This window comes from Xyrauchen texanus, chromosome 48, assembly GCF_025860055.1.
Source record: "Xyrauchen texanus isolate HMW12.3.18 chromosome 48, RBS_HiC_50CHRs, whole genome shotgun sequence".
NCBI classification, from domain to species: Eukaryota; Metazoa; Chordata; class Actinopteri; order Cypriniformes; family Catostomidae; genus Xyrauchen; species Xyrauchen texanus.
In genome coordinates, this window is record NC_068323.1 from 23,594,168 (window position 1) to 23,617,360 (window position 23,193).

A 23,193-nucleotide genomic window follows, 5' to 3' on the forward strand; every position below is an offset into this window, starting at 1 on the left:
ACTGGTTCTCAGATCCCAACACAATCGGATGGCTTGTACACTCTTTCTCATCACATGACCAGATGTCTGGCCATGGTCTGCGGCGTTTTGCCATGCACATGACACTGGTGTAAATATAAATGTGTTTTGTTAAACTGGTGAGTGGTCTACGTATGTCACAACTAATGCACTCTGTAATTTGTGTAAACACACTAATCAGTTATGGCTTTTAACATTCCCTCCAGGTTTGAAACTGTGTCAATAAAAGTCAAATTGAGTTGAGGTCATTAGGCGATGAAGACTATTCAAAAACTTTAAACAGGCGGTAAATATTTATTAAAATGTATAATTAAAATGTAAATGTATTTGCTGAACTGTCATTGGGAAAACAACTTTTCAATGCATGAAATGTATTTCTCACATGTTAGAGTGTTTCATAACATATGTGAGTGCTGGACTTTTTTTTTCTGTCATGGGAGTCTATCGCAGACCATGTTAACTGTGAAATTGACACACTAAATTTCATTGTGGTATTACTTCGAGAAATGTGTGTACAAAGCTTGGCTTGATACCACCTTGAGACAATTTTGGTGAAGGTTGTATAGATTGCTGAGAGCCCCAGCATATGCCAGTTTGCTTTTATTATTATTATACTGATAATATGATTTGTATTTTTTATTTGTATTTATTAGTAGTAGTAGTAGAAGTATTTTTTTATTAAGTCACATGACCAATCCCTTGTCAGGAGATAGGGAAAAAAGTCACGTGAGTCTATCAAAGCAATCTGTCACTAAACCATTTTCTATAATATACTGAAATACTTGTGATTTACGTGTTACTTGATAAACATCCCCACCCCCAATTATATAAAGACATCAATTAACATTATGTGAGCTTCATAGATCTTATCACATTATATAACTAAAGCAACAAATGGTCAAATTAAACATTTCCTTTGTGTTTTCACTTAGCATGCTAACTGATTAGCCCGCTAAGCTAACTTTCCATCATGCATTCCCAATGGCTAGCAAGTTAATCATTTGCTCTACCATTTTCAGTGACCGTATGTCACATAAATGTTCTATATTGAATTTTGTTCTACATGATGAATGGTATGGTAATACTGTAACAGGAATTGGTAACAAACACTGTTGATCAGGCAGTACACACAAATACCTCTAGGAGTCCAAGGGGGACTGAATGTAGAGTACAACAGTAAATAGTTATAGATCTTTAAAGACAGACCAACCATGAGAGAGCCAAGGTTGATAATCTATGGAATATTTTTTTTAGCATGTTAACAGTGTAATTCCTGGTAAAGAACTACACTACCCATGAATACTGAAGAAAAAGATCCACAGATCAAAAAATCACAGCAAACAAAACACGTCAAAAGAGCTCTGCAGTGATCACCCACTCTCATGAAGTACTGTGAATGGGTCAATCTCAATACACTCTCAAACAACTAATATATTTGTAATGATCTGAATATTTTGCAATGAAATGATACATGTATTGTTACTATATCTATAATTAAAATCTTTAAATCAATAGTTTCACATATTAATATTGTATATTGATATCCAAATACTTTTTTACTTAAAATCAAAGTTTGTAATGTCGTGATTCACTTGCATTTGGATCATTGCTTATAACTCTTTTATAAAAGGATATGATGAGGAGGAGGGTGTGGCCAGGCCGTGATGGTGCACAGTCGCACTCTTTCAGGGAGGCCGTGTGCTTCGCAAGCCCGATGGCATACGCCATGACGCTGCGCACATGGGGACGATTACAGAGTCTTACACTGGTAGGTCCACTCCAAAGCAGCCACTAACCCACATCGCCAGTGATAGTGCAGTCTGTCTCAATATTACAGACATGTGGGAACAGTCAACAGGCTCCAAAAACCAGCGTTGCAAAATATGCATCCCAGGAATGACAATACCAGAGTGCAGTCACGCTGTTGTGCTTTGAACTGCCGTTTTGCTGGCAAATCAGTGTACACAGCCTGTCGCCAAGAGCTAGAAATTTCTCTCATGTAGAAAGGGGAGAGGTGAGTTTTTGTGCTGCCTTGAGCATCACCAGACCATCTAGAAAATGTGTTTCAAATACAATTTACGGCTGAATTAGGCAAGACAGATTTTGGCTCATTTGGCTAAACTATGTTCAGATTCAGAGAAACAAAATGTCCCTCTCAAATCTAGCATCCCAGCGATAAAAGACAGGGCAATGGGAGTCCTGTACAGGACATTATAATTTAGGTAAAAATACCTGACAAATATATTTGTAATTTCAAATGTATAAGTTATTTCACTGAAAGAGTTGTGTATTTAGTTACTGTTGACAGCGCAATAGCAGCTGATATTTGGCAGTAAGATTAGGAAAACAGACAATAGACATGTGCTTTATTGTTTATTTAAATAATATTCAATTTTCAATAATTCATTTTTAAAGAATATTTATTTCAAAATATCACCATATTTAAGCATATCAATAGGTGTAGTATTGGAACTGTACTGTATTCATACTGCCAAATAACTTTTGTAATTTTTGCAATGAAGATAGAATAAAATAAAAGTGAAATTCCTCTTCAATTTTGAAATAAATATAAGAATATATGGTATTTATAAATAAAATAAAAATGCTTTTTTTTTCAGTAAGCAATGTAAGTGCTAAATTTCTTACTAAATTTCATCAAAACTGTAATTGCATTAGGAAAAAAAATTGATGTGACAGCCAAAGTAAAAATAAATGTGTTAAAGACTCAAATGGTACCTTATCAGTAACTACATCAGTAACTACATTAGCAACTGCAGCTCATGAGAACTCATGCAATATATATGAACACAATCATGACTTCATGGCTACAGCGAGTGCACAATAAATATTTTCATGGCTGACTCTCATCATGTAATTTTTGTTATGTCTAAATTTTCTGCTGCAGTTTCTCAAAGGTTTTTTTTTTTTTTTTTTTAAGTCAGGGGCTTTCCACATTCTTTCATTCTAGATGTTTTCTGGTGGTGTCAGTGATATCTGCGTAAAGCAATGTAAACACCAGTCACTTCAAACAGCACACTGCAATAAGAAACAGCTGTTCAGGCGATCAGCAGGGGGTACAGCTCTCCACTTTAGACTTTTTTTTTTCCTTTTTAACTTTATAATGTGTAAAGTCCATGTGAAAGACGAGATTGGGCAGAAGAAAAAAAAAGAACTTTAGCCAGTTTTTGGTTCTTATAAAGGGGCTAATGTTTAGGGAACAGCGCTGGCAATGGAACTTTTAGACAAGCTTTGATGATGCGTTTCCATTTTAATTTAGCAGCGTAAATCTAGCAAACGTTTTGAATATATATATATATATTCCTTTTTTAATTTAAGTATACTTTTATTTTATATTACCCTGGCGTTAAATAATACTAATAAAATAAATACTAACAAGCCACCACTACTGCAAGTGACAGTAAATTTGCCATCTTTCTCTCTTTACAGCAAAAACACCAGCCTGATTTTATGAAAATTGCATGACTGTGGTGTCAATTTTGCAAAATGATATAAGTGGTTCATGACACGTATTGCGGCAGTTCCAAGGTGAAATGTCTACTGTGGCGCTACACTAATAATTAACAGTTTTATAAAAGTCATTGTGACAGTGCCTTGCTCTTGTTATTTTAGTGCCTATAGTGTTAATTTCACCAGGAAACACCCGATCCCTTATCAGGCTAATCAAGCCTCCGAGAGGGATAAAGGCAGACTGCGGAAAGTGGTGCGACGAGAGAGATCGATTACGGCAGCTGACCGTCATGTGTTTATGTTTGTGTCGTTTGTTTAAGTTTATCATTAAAACTATTATTTATATCCTCAAGCCAGTTCGCTCTCTCCGGATGGCACTTGCCACACCCCCGCTGCCACAATATCTATTTTGTGCATTATTATTATTATTATTAACTTTGGCTGGGTTCCCCGAGGTATTAAGCAGGACGTTAGTACTTAGCACTTACAGTGAGGGAAAAAAGTATTTGATCCCCTGCTGATATTGAACATTTGCCCACCGGCTAACAAATAATCAGTCGATAATTTTAATGGAAGGTTAATTTGAACAGTGAGAGACAGAATAACAACAAATAATCCAGAAAAACATATGTCAAACATGTTATAAATTGAGTTGCATTTTAATGAGGAAAATAACCGACCCCTCGGCAAAACACGACTTAGTACTTGGTGGCAAAACCCTTGTTGGCAATCACAGAGGTCAGACATTTCTTGTAGTTGGCCACCAGGTTTGCACACATCTCAGGAGGGATTTTGTCCCACTCCTCTTTGCAGATCTTCTCCAAGTCATTAAGGTTTCGAGGCTGACGTTTGGTAACTCGAACCGTCAGCTCCCTCCACAGGTTTTCTATGGGATTAAGGTCTGGAGACTGGCTAGGCCACTCCACAGGACCTTAATGTGCTTCTTCTTGAGCCACTCCTTGGTTGCCTTGGCCGTGTGTTTTGGGTCATTGTCATGCTGGCATACCCATCCATGACCCATTTTCAATGCCCTGGTTGAGGGAAGGAGGTTCTCACCCAAGATTTGACGGTACATGGCCCCGTCCATCATCCCTTTGATGCGGTGAAGTTGTCCTGTCCCCTTAGCAGAAAAACACCCCCAAAGCATAATGTTTCCACCTCCATGTTTGACGAAGGGTCTGTGTTCTTGGGGTCATAGGCAGCATTCTTCCTCCTCCTTAAAACACGGCGAGTTGAGTTGATGCCAAAGAGCTCGATTTTGATCTCATCTGACCACAACACTTTCACCCAGTTCTCCTCTGAATCATTCAGATGTTCATTGGCAAACTTCAGATGGGCCTGTACATGTGCTTTCTTGAGCAGGGGGACCTTGCGGGCGCTGCAGGATTTCAGTCCTTCACGGCGTAATTGGTGTGTTACCAATTGTTTTCTTGGTAACTATGGTCCCAGCTGCCTTGAGATCATTGACAAGATCTAAATAAACACAATAAACATGCTGCGGTGATGCCTCTGCCCCTGATACCCCCCGCACACACACACAATATTTATACCATGATCAATGGAAACATGTAGATGCCTCATGCTGCACCCCCACCCCCTCCTATTATACACAAAGCAACAAAAGTCTCTGCCCTCTATATTTATTTTATAAAGTTGCACATTCACATATTGTAATGGGAACCTATAAAGGATTTGTTTTTACCTAATATGTTAATTGTTAGAGAAAATGTAAAGTGGCTATTAGGCAAGGGTAAGAAATCAGCAAACAAAGAAGTTTACCCAGCTGTTGTTTACTTTTGCATTCAAAACCCAGAAATAAATAAAAAAACAAAACAAAAAAACAGGTCCATGCTTGGGATAAAACTGATATTTCTCTCATGAACACACCAAGGAGAGCATGGGGGTGGACATCGAAATTTATGGTTAATAATGACTTGCATATCTCTGTCTGTTTCTCACACAAACAATAGCATATGGCTTCAGAACTCTTGGAATAAAGTGTTGTATCTATTTCTGGGTTAACGTTTTCCCTTATAATATAAAATTCCACAATAATATAAAACTTTCAGTTTATTAAATCAAAGTGATTCAGTGAATGAGCTGAAACAAGACTTATTCATTACAGCCTCTGGTACCTCAACGCTCCACTTCTGTAAGAGTGTACAGAAAGCGTGAGATGTGCGATTTCACATTTGATGAATTAATTATCAGTTGCAGTTGTGCATTTTATTGGCACTCATATAGGCCAAACAACAAAACGGAAATCAGTACATAATAAACAGCTTTCTGAATACTGGGATACACGATTTCAGGAGGCAGATTAAATGGCAGGAAAACAAAAATCTAATAAAATAACTTCCAGCCTTTTCTCCATGATGGGCTGAGAATAAACATAATACACTATACACACCCACATAAGTGTTCCAAAGCAGTTGTAATTAATCATCACATGCTTGTATAATTCATTGTGGCAAGGCCTAGCTTTATGAAAAAGTTAGTAAAAATGACACGTTTTTACACAACAGCTTTGTGTATCATTAAAACACAAAAGGCATACAAAGAGTAGGACTTATATATACACACACACACACACACACACACACCAAGTGCATTTTCTTGTGAGCAGAGCATTTTTACTGGCTGTCATTTCCAAACAACTATTTTTATTTTTTGTAATTTTGTAATTAATTCCCACTACACACTTGGATGTCACTAGTAGACAAATTAAATAAATTAGTGAGCTTTACAAATGCCCAACGTTGAGGAAACACCCATGTACTTCCTTTCATATACATATATCTACTAGTAAAGATCCTTCCCATTAGCATTTTTAATTAACAATGGGCTTAATTGCCATGAGAGCTGCACGTCCGTCGTCACGGCGAGTTATTTTTATGCCTTTGCAGTTCCTCGTTTGATTGCTGAGTTGGTTTGACTTATGTTGTAGGAGATTATACAGTATGGCACATTTGAAAAATGCTCCAGACATTTTCCTATTTTAACATCATAGATGTGGGTGAAGGGTGACAGATTGGGAGGGATCTGGTGCGGGATTGCATATACAAATTCACACACTGTTCTGTCAAATGTAACCCTGGCAGCAGAGCACCACAGTGCCAAAAGTGAGCAAATGTGAGGTTTTTTCTAGGTAATGGCAGACAAAAATGGAGGGTTTTTGAGCCGCTGTATGTTTTTCCTCTGAACCCGAGCGATACCTTGACAATGAGCTCTGTTTTTCAGAGCAGCGTCGAGGGCGGCTATGGGCAGTGCCATTGCCTAAAGGCTCCACGTTAACAATTAATCTTCCTTGGAAGAAGGTATTAAGAAGTCGCAGCTGCTGCTATGGTCCCCGACTCTGTTTACATTGGCAAACAGCTCTCTTTTTATGTGCATTGCTAATTCATTTTAGATAGAATACTACCGTGTACTAAATCACAAACCACTTTGAAAGAGTGTGTGTACCTTTGGCTGGGCTTGAAAGTAAGTGTGCATTTATGGGTTTTTCAGGGCCATCAGTCTAACGTAAACAAACACAGTCAAGCCTCACTTGTAGATGGGTCCTTATGTTTAACGTACGTTTTCCTTCTGCTCTGAAAATCGTGGCGAGGAAAGTGAATATACTGTACAGTATGTGCATAGCAGACAGAATTGTTAATGGTGGTGTGGTTTAACAAATGAATAGACCCCCCGGGTTTTCATCGTCTGTAGACATAAATGCTTAGTTTTCATGATGCTATGTCTAGTTAAGGCTGGTTTCGGACCAGTTCCGAATTTACGCTGTTGGCTCTGCGTATAAAGAAAATGAATGTAATTTAAGGAGTCAAAAGTATTACATTATTTTAAGTGATCATTAGCTGATCAAATTATGTGAACATGTTGAGATTCAGGTGCATATTATTTATCATGCATGGTTTATCTGTTACGAATGGAGGCAGCGAAGCAGACGAGGAGATGCGGATCCAATCGCAGTTCAGCTTTATTAAGTAAACAAACAGGCAAAACACAAAACACGGGAACAAAGGAAAAACCCTCAATGGGGAAATAAAACATAAAACTAGAAAACACGGGCAGGGAACACATACCAGGCTAACAACAACATTCAACAAACGACAAGGGGTGAACAAAAAGCAGGGCTTAAATACACAGTGAGTGATAACTGAATGAGATACAGGTGAAAACAATGAACAAAATGGCAGTGAAGATGGCAGGTGGATTCTGGGAAGTGTAGTTCTAAACAAGGACAAGTGAACACGAAGGCTAACCAAAAGACAAAAGTGAAAACTAAGGAATGCAAAGGTGGCAGACAAAGGGCAACAGTGAAACAAGACAAGGAATTCCTAACATAGCCCCCCCTTAAGGATCGGATTCCAGACGATCAACATAAAACAAAAAATGTCCATTGACTGGGGGGGGAGCTTGTGGTGGGCAGACAGACCAAGGGGGGCAACGACGGGCAGACAGGCAGTCCAGGGGGCAACGAAGGGAAGACAGGAAGTCCAAGGGGGCACAAAGGGCAGGCAGGAAGTCCAAGGGGGCACAGAAGGCAGGCAGGAAGTCCAAGGGGGCACAAAGGGCAGGCAGGAAGTCCAAGGGGGCACAGATGGTAGGCAGGAAGTCCAAGGGGGCACAGAGGGCAGGCAGGAAGTCCAAGGGGGCACAAAGGGCAAGGACAAGTTCAGGTGGTCAGGGAGCTGGCCACCGGGCAAGGACAGGTTTGGGGAACCTGGGAGGAGGCCACTGGACAGGGACTGGGTCAGGGGGCCTGGGCAGAGGCCACAGGACAGGGACCGGGTCAGGAGGCCTGGGAGGAGGCCACAGGACAGGGACCGGGTCAGGAGGCCTGGGAGGAGGCCACAGGACAGGGACTGGGTCAGGAAAACTGGGAGGAGGCCACTGGACAGGGACTGGGTCAGGGGGCCTGGGCAGAGGCCACAGGACAGGGACCGGGTCAGGAGGCCTGGGAGGAGGCCACAGGACAGGGACTGGGTCAGGAGGCCTGGGAGGAGGCCACAGGACAGGGACCGGGTCACGAGGCCTGGGGGAAGGCCACAGGACGGGAACAGGGTCAGGAGGCCTGGGAGGAGGCCACAGGACAGGGACAGGGTCAGGAGGCCTGGGAGCAGGCCACAGGTCAGGGACAGGGTCAGGACCCCTGGGAGGAGGCCCTAAAGGCGGTGACCTGGAAGGCTCTGGCGGCGGAGCCGTAGGAGACTCTGGAGGCGGAGCCACAGGAGGCTCGGGAGGTGGAGCCGCAGGAGGCTCGGGAGGTGGAGCCGCAGGAGGCTCGGGAGGCGGAGCCGTAGGAGGCGCAGGAGGCTCTGAGGGCGGAGCCGTAGGAGGCTCTGGAGGCGGAGCCGTAGGAGACTCAGCTGAGGGAGGATCTGGAGGCGGAGCTGAGGGAGGAGGAACCATGGAAAGCTCGGGAGGCTCAGGGGGTGGAGCCGCAGGAGGCTCGGGAGGCGGAGCCGTAGGAGGCTCGAGAGGCTCAGCTGAGGGAGGCTCGGGAGGCGGAGCTGAGGGATGCTCGGGAGGCGGAGCTGAGGGAGGCTCAGAGGCCTCAGGGGCGGAGCCGTGGGAGGCTCAGGAGGCAGAGCCGAGGGAGAAGGAACCATGGAAAGCTCGGGAGGCTCAGGGGGTGGAGCCGCAGGAGGCTCGGGAGGCGGAGCCGTAGGAGGCTCGGGAGGCTCAGCTGAGGGAGGCTCGGGAGGTGGAGCTGAGGGAGGCTCGGGAGGCGGAGCTGAGGGAGGCTCAGAGGCCTCAGGGGCGGAGCCGTGGGAGGCTCAGGAGGCAGAGCCGAGGGAGGAGGAACCATGGAAAGCTCGGGAGGCTCAGGGGGCAGAGCCGTGGGAGGCTCAGGAGGCAGAAAAGAGGGAGTCTCGAGAGGCAGAGCCCTGAGAATCTCGGGAGGAGGAGCCCTGGCAGACTCGAGAGACTTGAGAGATGGAGCCCTGGGAGGCTCAAGAGGAGCCCTGGAAGACTTGAGAGGCGGAGCCTTGGGAGGCTTGAGAGGCGGAGCCCTGGGAGGCATGAGAGGCGGAGCTCTGGAAAGCCTGGGAGGCGGAGCTCTGGAAAGCTCGGGAGGCGGAGCTCTGGAAAGCTCGGGAGGCGGAGCTCTGGAAAGCTCGGGAGGCGGAGCTCTGGAAAGCTCTGGAAAGCTCGGGAGAATCGGAAGGCGGAGCTCTGGAAAGCTCGGAGGGTGGAGCTCTGGAAAGCTCGGAAGGTGGAGCTCTGGAAAGCTCGGGAGGCGGAGCTCCGAGAAGCTCGGGAATCTCGGAAGGCGGAGCTCTGGAAAGCTCGGGTACTGGCTCTTGGACGGACATGGCTACTGGCACTGGCTCTTGGACGGTCGAGGCTACAGGCGCTGGCTCAGGGACGGTTGAGGCTACAGGCGCTGGCTCAGGGACGGTCGAGGCTACAGGCGCTGGCTCAGGGACGGTCGAGGCTACAGGCGCTGGCTCAGGGACGGTCGAGGCTACAGGCGCTGGCTCAGGGACGGTCGAGGCTACAGGCGCTGGCTCAGGGACGGTCGAGGCTACAGGCGCTGGCTCAGGGACGGTCGAGGCTACAGGCGCTGGCTCAGGGACGGTCGAGGCTACAGGCGCTGGCTCAGGGACGGTCGAGGCTACAGGCGCTGGCTCAGGGACGGTCGAGGCTACAGGCGCTGGCTCAGGGACGGTCGAGGCTACAGGCGCTGGCTCAGGGACGGTCGAGGCTACAGGCGCTGGCTCAGGGACGACCGAGGTGACAGGCACTGGCTCAGGGACGACCGAGGTGACAGGCACTGGCTCAGGGACGACCGAGGTGACAGGCACTGGCTCACTGACTGTGGTATGCTCTGGCTCACTGACTTCTGAGGCGACAGGTACTGGCTCACTGACCTCTGAGGCGACAGGTACTGGCTCACTGACCTCTGAGGCGACAGGCTCTGGCTCACTGACCTCTGAGGCGACAGGCTCTGGCTGGGTGACTGTGGTATGCGCTGGCTTGGGTTCGCTGACCGTGGATGACGAGGGCTCTGGCTCGCAGACCGGGGCTGACTCTGGCTCGCAGATCGGGGCAGGCGAGGGCTCTGGCTCGCTGGCCGTAGCTGACGAGGGCTCTGGCTCGCAGACCGGGGCAGGCGAGGGCTCTGGCTCGCTGACCGTAGCTGACGAGGGCTCTGGCTCGCAGACCGGGGCAGGCGAGGGTTCTGGCTCGCTGACCGTAGCTGACGAGGGCTCTGGCTCGCAGACCGGGGCAGGCGTGGGCTCTGGCTCGCTGACCGTGGCAGGGGGAGACTGGGGAGCAGAAGCCTTTCCTCTTCTCCTCCTCCGCCGGGCGGACGAAGCTGGCAACGCCGGCTCGTTGGCCGTGGTAGGCGTGAAGGGACGAACCACGGGCGAAGGGAGAGTTACCACTGTGGGAGGAGTGGCAGGGTTCTCCTCGATGACGCCCACAGTAAACGGTGAACCGCAGGCCAGCAGAGTCTCCTCCACGAACGCGTGGAGCGTCCAGCCGCGTTGCCTGTGGCAACCGCTCATTGAGCGCACTGTTCAGGCTCGCCCGGAAAAACCCCACCAGGTCGAGTCAGGGAATTCGGTGGCACTTCGCAATCGCGAGGAAATCGCGGATGTGGTCCTCCACGGACGATTTCCCTGACTAAGGCTGAGCAGCTGACAGCTCGCTTTCGAACCGCTGGATCCATGTTTGGTCGTTCGTTCTGTTACCGAATGGAGGCAGCGAAGCAGACGAGGAGATGCGGATCCAATCGCAGTTCAACTTTATTAAGTAAACAAACAGGCAAAACACAAAACACGGGAACAAAGGAAAACCCCTCAATGGGGAAATAAAACATAAAACTAGAAAACACGGGCAGGGAACACATACCAGGCTAACAACAACATTCAACGAACGACAAGGGGTGAACAAAAAGCAGGGCTTAAATACACAGTGAGTGATGACTGAATGAGATACAGGTGAAAACAATGAACAAAATGGCAGTGAAGATGGCAGGTGGATTCTGGGAAGTGTAGTTCTAAACAAGGACAAGTGAACACGAAGGCTAACCAAAAGACAAAAGTGAAAACTAAGGAATGCAAAGGTGGCAGACAAAGGGCAACAGTGAAACAAGACAAGGAATTCCTAACATTATCATGCATGGTTACATTTTTTTGGAGCAATCCACGACAGGCTACAGTATAGGCAATGCATAGCTATGGCGTTTGCGGCATACGTTCAATAAATAGGGCTTTAAATGTAGTTTTAAACTTTGAAAGAACACATCAGGAGACACTTGCAACCTGCTTCACTCAGCAGTCATTAAACATCTGTCAGTTGTACAGCTGCAGGTTGCCTAGACCAAGGTCTAGGTTCAAACCTAAGGGAGACCCATGAACTGTAGAGTGGTCCATATTGTAAGAAGCTAGTTTTTTGGCTAACTTCTACCAAGTGACGGGTGACTTTGCACCAAAATATCAATGAGTTTGATGGGATGCACAACCTTTGACATCAAAACATGAGGCAATTGCACTAGTATTTGTTTAAAAATAAAATGCTTTTGATAGATCTCTAAACCGTACCTTCTACCCTCTCATCTCACAAGACAAGCTGGGTGTGGATTTGCTGAGCTTGTAATGTGACTCATAAAAAACCTAGAACCATGGCCGAAATTAGCCGAATTGGCCACGATAAGCTAAAATGAGCTGCCATGTTATGCAGAACGGACCACAAAATGGCGACACGATATACAGAACCCAACCCCCCAAAACAACTTTTGTCCCAACCAACACATGCCACCCCCAACATCTTTTGGGTCGATTTCTCTTCCTGCCTAGAACAGGGTCAACATCCATTCCAGACCTGTTTTAGTGAAAATGAGTGTTCAAAGACCTGTTGATTTACAGTATAGCCCAGCAGGGAAAGCAGAGGGTAAGGGAACTGTTGTTGGATGTTTATTTTATGGTTACCATGAAAATCACAACACAACATTGAAAGATCAACAGCCAAGTCTACATAAATTTGGCATCTGATTATATATCAATTAAATAATACAGCAGATCCTGGCATATAATAGTTCTGTGAAACGGTAATTACTGGGTTTAATTATTATCAGTGATTTTGAAAAATCACCAACATGAACTACTTCAGAAGTATATTTCCCATTTATTCATTTAATTGGGATTTCATAAAATTCTTCATTAAATAGTTGTAAGCCATGAGCCAAAACAACCAGCTCCAAGGTGAATCACAACATTACAAACTTTGATTTTCATATACTTTTTTGCTTCAAATCAAAGACTGTACTTACCCTCAATTATGAGGGAATGAACTATGTATTTTGAACAATGGTAAAATATGAAAACTATTGATTTGAAGATGTTGATTGTAAGTATAGAAAGAATATTTAATTTCATTGCATAATGTTCAGATATTGAAAATGTTGAAGTTGTATGAGCGTGTACAGAGACGACTTGATTGACTTAAGTCGGTGTGTCATGGGAGTGAGCGGTCACTACAGAGCTCTTTTGTGTGCTTTGATTGATACGATTCTTTGATTGGTGGATTGTTTCCCAATAAGGTCATCGGTAGTGTAGTTCTTAAACAGCCATTTTACTAGTAAACATATTTATGAAGATAAAATAGCAGACTTATGGCTTAAGCAGAAGTATATCTATCGATTAATAACATCACAGTAGATCTGTGTTTAAAAATGGAGAAAATATATGGGATTTGTACTTCCGGAACAAGACGGTTGCACTCTATACCGATACTTGTCTAAGAAAACACCACTTATAACAGTTTGTCAGGGTGGGCAGAAATTGCAAACTGCTCAGTCTTTCAGGGGATGTTCATAAAAAGTTAAAAATAGAATTTCCTGGAGAGAAATAAACAAACAATACCATTCTGGTTGAATTTTATGGTTGATTAAACCAATATTTTCTCTTGGCCCCTTGTTACAGCAACCTTAGGCTATGTTGGAGCCACAGTTTGAATAACAGGAAACTGTAGAAGACGTGTAAGAAGGTTTGAGAAAAATGCATAAATAGACAAAGACAAAGATGGAGAGATAGGGAAGGGGAGAAAGAGCAAAAAGGTTTTGAATGTGAGAGAGTTCAACATTCCCAAGCCGTCCTGGCTAATTGCAGTGGATTGGAAGCAGATGTGATGGCGAAGTGACGTGATCTGAGCAGACCTTCAAGGTCCTGATGGTTTGAAAGGAAATGGGGAAAAGATGAATTTGAATGCCTATTTTTAAACTTTTTTTTACTTCTATACATCTAGCGTCTACCTATTTGAGTTTTGTTTTATTTATCTAGCTGAAATCTGGCTTCAAGAAACACATTACTCAACATGACGCAACTTGTCGCAAATTCGTCACTCGCCGTTTTCACATTCAATTGAGCTTTGCTGTAAACTCTTTATTGTTATCAAAGGCTTGCTGCAGGTTCACCACTAATGGTGAAGAGATGCAAACTTCTGGCAAAAATCTGGGGCGAATAGCAAGCATGTGAAAATAATGTGTGCCGAATTTGCGTCAAGTTTGCAAGATTTTTTTGTAAGGGTGATTTGTCAAGTTGGCATACTAACTCATGCCAACTATGAACTGCTAATCTGTACTTTTACTCTTAATTTTTGTTACATTTTTTTCATTTGTTTTTGTAGCGCCTAATGTTCCTTTCAACAGGAAAATATGTACAACAAGCCACAGCTGAAATCTGGCTTCAAGAAACACATTATTTGAATGCTTTTTTGGGAGCGTTCCTATTTTCCCAGGGTCCTAAATTCCCAAGGTCCTTTGTTCCCAGGGTCCTAAATTCACCAGTTCAATATTCTGTTAACACACATTAACCCTCCTATTGTGTTCAGGTCATATTTGACCCATTTCAATTTAAAATGTTTAATAGATATTATCCATAGAATATTTATTTCAGAAATATTAACCCTAACCTCTAACCCTTTAAATATGGGAAATAGAGGACCCTGGAACATAGGGCTGTGGAAACATAGGACACTTTGTCATGTGTTCATTATGTGCCATATAAATCTGGGGAACATAGGAACGACCCTGCTAGCAGTTAGCATGCTAACTCAAATACAGTTCTTTGTTGTTAAACATTTGTATGCACAAGGTTTAAATACAGTTCTTTGTTGTTAAACATTTGTATGCACAAGGTTTTAATTCAAAAAGAAATAGTTCACCCAGAAAATAAAAATGATGTCGTTAATTATTCACCATCATGTCATGATTTCTTTCTTTGGTGAAACAAAAAAAGAGATGTTCCCTATCAAAAGCTACACTTTGATGCTGCGCTTGGTTTAGCGCTTTGGGAATGTCTTTTAGGAGTAACCAGCTGTGAATATGTGTGCAACACGTCAATGAAATTGACTGGAATTTATAGCCTCTGCTGTTGACATCATCAGGATGCGCCGGTACCAGGGGCTATAATAGATGCGCCATAGGTGCATCGTCAGGTCTTTTGTCTTCAGACCATTCTGTGTGTGTTGTGCTTCTCAAGCCTGTCAAACTTTCTACTTTCCTCTGATAGGAGTTAGATGTGTTGGCAGTGTGCAGAAAACCTTTTTTCATCCTAATTATGAACAATAAGCAAGGCAAATGGTTCTGTGTTTACACCATATGGAGTTTACATCTTATGGAGTTTTGTGTTCCTTGCAACAGCTTCAGCTTGCTCACTGGGGTTATTAATACAATCATTATTTAATTACTTATTTTTAAACATGATTAACAATCGTATTTTATCTATTTACACAATGATGATTCATCGACATTATAGACATTACAGTTTTATTGTCTGTTAATGCCTGATCTTCTGTAAAGCTGCTTTGAAACAATGTGGGTTGTGAAAAGCGCTATACAACTAAAATTTAATTGAATATGGCTGAAGCAGACACACACCAGGTTTGTTTTGTGTGTTTGGGTGAAGAGCATGCTGCTCTTGCATTGGGCAGGGCGGGTGCGAGCATTGTAAGCTGTTTACAGTGAAAATGCATTGCACTCGTCTCGCTTGCTTCCGAGAGCCAGCGGCCACCCTTCCATTGTGGGGCTCTCGTATGGATCTGGCTAAGGAGCGAGAGATGGGTCCGTCCCTATCGCTCGCTCTTTCTCCAGATCCAACCTGTCCTTCTCATGATCTCGAAGCGCGCCCCGGCGCCTCTTCAGTTCTCGAGGGGGACGTTGAATCTCTTGTGTCCGCGGACTTTGAGCAACCTACCTCTGAGCATTCCTCACATGATAGTAAAACGGTTGAGGAATTACTCGAGGTAGTTACTCGTGCGATGGCCAGATTACATTTAGATTGGCCACACAAACAAGGGACCCCCAAACGCTCTAAATAAGAGGACAGATTTCTGTCTGGTGGCCAGGGGAAGGGAATGCAAAATCATTTGATGACCTCCATGATGAGTTTTTTCATTCATGGGGGAGACCTTATACTTCCCGTATCTTTGTGCTTTCAACGTCGACATATTCGACCATCGTGGGTGCTCAGGCACGGGTGTATTCAATGGTGCCACAGGTAGAAGAGACACTTGTGGGGTTATCTCTCGCCTGGCTCTGCATTGTCATTAAAAAGACCTACTCTCCCCACAAAGCCGTGCAGGACCACCTCTACGCTTGTGGGAAAAGCTTATCAGGCAGCTGGTCAGGCTGGTGCTGCCCTACACACCATGGCAGTGTTACAGGCGTACCAGACTGATCTGTTGAAGGACCTGAGTGCGGACAGTACGATCGATGAAGAGGCTTTTTCAGAGCTTCTTCAAGCCATGGATCTGTCCCTCTGTGTTACCAAACAGATGGCTTGCGCCATTGGCCGGTCGATGGCTGCTTTGGTTAGCCAAAGTGTTCCTTCTTGATGCACCGGTTTCACCTTCTGGCCTGTTCGGTGACTCGATGAACACAGTCATCACCAGGTTTCAGGAGGTGAAGAGTTATGAGGAAGCCTTCGGCCAATTCCTTCCTCGCCTCACTCAGAGGGAGGGGCTGCCGGCCACCCAGCCCCACCCCTTCTAGAAGGGAGGCTCAGAAACAAAGTGTGGCGGATTGCGCTCCCCCTCGTAAGGACTGGGGACCGGTTCGCCGCCCTCAGCAGCCTCCAAGGCGAGACCTCAGGACCATTATCTCCAGAAAGAGAAAGTCCTGACAGTCTTGCACCCAGCCTTGTGGGGGTAGCCCCCCTCAGGACAGGTTGCGTGAAACATTCAACTGCATCTTCCCGATACCCCCACGAAACCTCTCCATTCCCGCTGCCTCTGGTGTTTCGGGAGTTAGCAGTTTCCAGCTAAATGTTGGGTGTTCCGTTGTTCCTGCTGTAGTCCAGGACACAGAACCCTCGACATTCCCTCAACAGGAAGTGTCAAAATTGATACCCATCTCAGAGAATCTGGCAGCATGGAAGATACTGCCTGGTGTTTCTATGTGGGTCCTAAGGACAGTAGAAAAAGGCTACAGAATTAAATTTGTTCACCGTCCTCCGCGTTTTAATGGCGTGGTTCCCACTTCCGTGAAACCGGAACAAACACATCTACTGTTGAAAGAACTGCAAAATCTCTTGGTAAAAGGGGTCATAGAATGGTCCCCTTCCAGAGAGAGAGTGAGGTTACTACAGCAGATACTTCCTGGTTCCCAAGAAGGATGGGGGATTGTGTGTGATTTTAAACTGTCGAGGCTTGAATCGCTCAGTCAAGGCGCTCAAGTTCAAGATGCTAACCATCAAGACGGTTGTGTCTCAAATCCAACATCACGATTTTTTGGTCACGATCGATCTCATGGACGCATATTTTCATATAGAAATTCTGCCACAACACAGGAAGTTCCTGAGGTTCGCTTCCGGGGGCGAAGCTTTCCAATATCGGGTTCTTCCATTCGGCCTAGCCTTATCACCTTGCACATTCACGAAATGCATGGATGCAGCTCTGGCTCCTCTGCAGCTCCAGGACATCCGCATTCTGAATTATTGACGACTGGCTGACACCAGCACAGTCACAATAACTGGCATTACAGCACAGGAATATCAATAGCTCATCTGGTTTCTCTGGGTTTGAGACTCAACAACAAGAAAAGCGTTCTCTCTCCTGCTCAGAGAACTACGTATCTGGGAATCATATGGAATTCGATCATGATACGGGCACAATTGTCTCCCGCTCGAATTGAGACCATTAAGAACAGCCTGAGCAAAGTCAGGCTAGGCCAAGGTTGCACTGTTCTTCAGTATCAATGAATACTAGGTCTCATGGCATCTGCGTCCTCAGTGATTCCTTTGGGCCTTCTGCACATGAGACCATTTCAGTTGTGTTGGATCAGAGGATGAGGGGTAGGGCCATTCCCCCCGAAATGTCCGGGAACTTGCAAGTGCCTTGGTGGAAGAGTGGGGTAACATCTCACAACAAGAACTGGCAAATCTGGTGCAGTCCATGAGGAGGAGATGCACTGCAGTACTTAATGCAGTTGTGGCTACACCAGATACTGACTGCTACTTTTGGTTTTGAATCTATCACTTAGATTATTGGGCTGCTGTGAGAGATTAATGCAATGTTATCAATAGGGTTGGGTGATAAAATTATCTTGATATCAGATGTCCTTGATCAAACTTTTGAGTAGTTTTCTATATATATTCTACATCTAGAACAGGGGTGTTCATTACATCAATTGCGATAGCAAGAGCACCACTGGTTGGTTGATCTAAATATAAAAGATTTACTTTTTATTTCCTGACGTCCGTAGCTGCATGCTGTTTGAGTGACAGGCTGCTAATGTTTGAGCGCTAATGCATGTTTGCATGTATTTAAATGATCAAATACGCTTTAAATCCTCATCAAGACGAGTATTGGCGGAATTATAATGTAAACGCAGTTATTTATGTCTAAAGTGAATTTAAACGGTGGGACAAAAAGCGTATTTGCATCAAAATGTTGGTCAAAGGAACACAGACATTGGACAACATATAATTGGAAAAGAGTGTTTTGGATCTTATCCCCATTGAGCTTTTGTGGGATCAGCTAGACTGTAAGGTGTGTGAGAAGTGCTCGACAAGACAGACACATCTATTGCAAGTGCAACAGGAAGTGTGGGGTGAAATGTCACCCGAGTATCTGGACAAACTGACAGCTAGAATGTCAAGGATCTGCAAAGTTGTCATAGCTGCATGTGGAGGATTGTTTTTATGAGAATTCTTTGAGGATCTGAATATTTTTTTTTAGTAATAGTCATTTTTCTCTTTTTTTTTTTTTTTTTTTTTGAATGGACAATTCCTTCAAAAGATTAATTGTTACCCTTCTATATTTATTATTCATATTATTACCATTTTATTAATCTACAAATCAGACAAAATTTTTATACCAATCATGAAAGACAAATTCATTCTTTTTAGTAAGAACATCCCTGTCCTGCTGTTTGTCTTGTATGAGTGGCAGTTTGACAATAATCACTCTCACGGTTGATTGAACAAGAGCTACCGTGACAGGTTGTTTGAAAGTGTTGTAAGAAAGATCAGCCTCCCTTTCAATGTTAATTAATTCTGCCTACATGACAAAGCCGCTAATTAATTCATAATTGCAACTATCTTTCGGCAATTTGCTGTCATTGATAATCATTTGCTCTCAAGGCAAATAAAAAGCTCAGCTCCCCTGCTCTTGTCATTGTTTAAATTCAGGAGTCATTTAAAATGAAGACAATGAGATAATCATGGTTTAACAACAACTGGGCAGTATCAGCCCCCATGCCAATTTCAATATGTTACTGACACATTTTTAAATTACGTACATGTTTGTCCATTTTGACTGGTGTTTATTGTTTGTTTGTTTTTTTATGTAAAAACTACATGTATTCTATGTATGAGTGTTTGTCATTTTGTCACAAGCTATTTTCTATGTGAAATGTATTGTGAAAATTTACTAAATTGATTGTAACTGTACTGTTTTGCATGATGCATGTGCACACCATTATTACTTTAACAGGACCACATTCAACAAATGACAAAACTATGCCTGCTTGCCAACAGCTTGCCCATATAATGACATCAAACATCCAAACTTTCTCCAAAAACCTAATTTGTTGACCTGACTTTCCTACTTGAGGTGGACAGTTGCTCTCAAAAGTAGTTCGCTTTTACCTCAATTCTATATGAACAATCCCGTATGCATGATAAGAATTAGTGCATCCCTAATGAATGTACATTGAAAATAGAATGCCAAAGCATGTATTTTTCAGCTAGTACCAACAACCGATTGTGCAAAAAAAAAAAGGAAAAGTTTACAAACACCATATGATGATAATTACCAAAAAACTGTTTAGCTAGATGCTAATGCTGACATCAAGCACATTTACAAGCACACTAATATGCCAGTGAATACCAAATATCTATTTAGATGCTAATGCTTACATTGAGGATGTTTACAAGCACACCAATAATTATGCTAATAATTTGTATGTGAAAATTATCAGTGGCGAATTTGCGGCAAGTTTTACATGAACTATTGATTTTTGTAAGGGGGGGATGTGCCACGGTGGTCAACTAATCGACAAGCCATCCAACAACTGACTAGTCAATTAGTGGGGTCAAATACCAACATTAATATTTTCAATTGTGGTGGTTTTAATGTGAGACACAATTCTCACATTTCTTGAGAGATGCAACTTCTTGGAGAACATTTTTGCCCAACTATGGCTTGCGGTTTATAAAAGTGAATAATAGTCAGCACGGTAAAACCTCTGCATGCAGTTTCATTTCTTTAATGCTATAAGTTTAACCCATTTATGTACCACTGCTGTTTCAACATTCAAAGTTAACATAAATATAACGTTAACATAACAGAGCCTAATACTTATATAATCCTTAACAGTGAGTAGTCAACTAGTCGTTCAAACAACCAACAGCAGGGACGTACTGGGACTGAAATTCAGCCCGGGACTTTAAGATGGAGAGGCCTTTTACGCGAGTGCCCTTGGTGCACGAGCAGAAATATTTTTTGCAGTTATTTGAATTCTAATAGTGTTTTTATGGTATAAAGAGAATCAGATTACACTGAAGATCTTCAAGAAATTTTAGGATGACACCTGCCTCTTCAGGTTGTATAAGCAAGTCACCACTGCACTGAACACAACCAGGTCAGCAAAACCTAATCTCGAACACATAAGTCACAGTATAGTTAGTATACTGCTAACTACCAGCATGTCATGTGTACAGTCAGTCGGAGTGATAAAATGGTTACAAATACTAACAAATACCCACTCAGATACTCAAACCACAATGCAGTCCCATAAAATAGAGATTTGTGTGTGTGTGTGTGTGTGTGTGTGTGTGTGTGTGTGTGTGTGTGTGTGTGTGTGTCCTCACTTTCAACTCTCCCTGGCTCAGTTTCCCCTGTGCTGGACCCTGCCTGTGTTTACTGATTGTACAGCTGAGAAGAACATGAGAAGAACATCAGTAATAAATATGACTAAGAATAATACATTTTCTAATTCAATCTGTGCTTCAGTCAGGTTATTATCTAGTATGTGGAACTATTGGCATTTTATCCTATATGTAAATATGTAATATTGTGCTGTATTTTTCTATTTTGTGTGTGTGTGTCCTTAATAAAGCTTTGATTGATTGATTGATTGATATGCCTAATATGATTGCCTACCCAGCCTTGCACACTGCCCCTCTACCTGTCTGTTTCCTGGTTTCTGCTGCTCCTCCGCCTCCTCCTCTCTCCTCCTGCTCCTCCTCTTCTCTCTTCCTACATTGGAATTCTACCAAGCCATGTAATAAATGCCTATATTTAAATGCAAATATAAACAATTTCAGTGTATAATAAATCACTAATATATCCCTAATCGTGCACCTGTCCTGTCCATGCTGCTGGGTCCTTCCTCATCTGCACCTCCGGCTGCCACAGCACTCTTTCCACTACGGAAAAGGTCTGTTAATTTGGCGCATTTAGCTGCCTCTTGTGCCAAAATTTTTTTTCTTTTTAATTCTTATTTTTTCGGCCCCACCCATTTCTTTCTCTTCTATCCTTCTTTTTGCCATTTTTACCGTTCGTATCTGTTGCATTCACACAAACCTGCCAAACATCATAGACATAATAAATTTATTTATTATGTCTATGCCAAACATGACCAAAAGTAAACTCCTTTGATCGGTGCCTAGTTTGAGCCAATCGGATGTCAGGAAAAACGAGGATCAGTCCAAGTTGGGAGGGGCCGCTTGTATCCCCCCTCAGATTGAAAGTATTGGTCTGGCCCGGTCTGAAACACACACACACAGCGTTCCACTGCAGCTGAGAGGCCGGTTAGGCCGGTCGCGTATCATTAAAAAAAAAAACTCTTTGACCACCGGCCGGTCTTCGGCCTGAAATGGACCGGCCGTTCGAGATTGTTCCCGGTATTCCCGATGGCCAGTCTGCCCCTGACCAACAGACTAGTCGATCACAAAAAGCTTTACTAAAATTGAGAGTTCATTGTAAATTTGCTGCAAACTCGCCACTGATAATTTTCACATGCAAATGAGATTTGCCAGAGGTTCACCACTACTGGTGAAGAGCTACAAACTTCTGGCTCATTTGCATGTGAAAATAATGAGCTGCAAATTTGTGGGAATTGGTAATTTTGCACATTGTAGTGGGGGATACTTCTTCAGGTACGTCTTCATCGGAGTCCTTTGAGGTAGAACCCATGCATGTAGGCCGGATTCGACTAACACCTGAGGAGGGAACACATCAGCTTACTCAAAGTCTCTGCCTGTACTACGATAAACCAGAACATTACTCCAATGCATGCCCGGTAAAAGTCACTGCTCACCCATAGACAGGGATATATTGGTGAGCGCTATATCTGTTGATTTCACCCCTGCTCATCACACTCTCTTCCCCACCATACTCTGTTAGAATAAGACCTGACATCAGTGATCGGTTTTCATCGACTCAGGGGCTGAGGGGAATTTCATAGATTCTGCTATGGCCGTCCAGTGGGGTTTTCCTATTCAGACATTCGCGACCCCTCAGACTGCCAGTGACCTAAGGGGAAGACGGCTGGAGAAGATTTCTCAAGTCCTCTTATTTCTGGTAATCTTGAGGAGGAGATTGTGCTTTACCTAACCAACTGGTTTTGTAAGTTGCATCTCTCAAGAAATTTGAGAATTGTGTCTCACATTAAAACCACCACAATTGAAAATATTAATGTTAGTATTTCACCCCACTAATTGACTAGTCAGTTGTTGGATGGCTTGGGTTACAGGAAAAAATCTCTTCACAGAATTCCTTTTGCCTTGAGCATTGTCTGGGAGCTGCCTGTCATGTCTTCTGTTTTTTGTTTTTTTTCAGCCCAACCCGTGGATCTCATGGGGTTTCCGGCAGATTACCATGACCTGGCAGGGGTGTTCAGCATGTCCCGGTCCACATCTCTCCCTCCAAATCATCCGTATGACTGTGCAGTGGATCTGTGGCCAAGAAATTCTCCACCTCAAGGTTGCCTGTTTTCACTGTCTGTACCTGATAGAGAAGCCATGGATAAGTACATCAAAGAGTCTCTGGCAGCGGGGCTCATCCACCCTTCCTCATCAGCGGCCAGCACAGAGTTCTTCTTTGTGGGGAAAAAAGACGGTTCGCTTCACCCATTGCATCGATTACCAGGGGCTGAATGACATTTCCATCAAGAATAGGTATCCTTTACCTCTCATGTCTGCAGCCTGTGAGTTGTTGCAGGGATCGAAAGTTTTTACAAATTTGGAC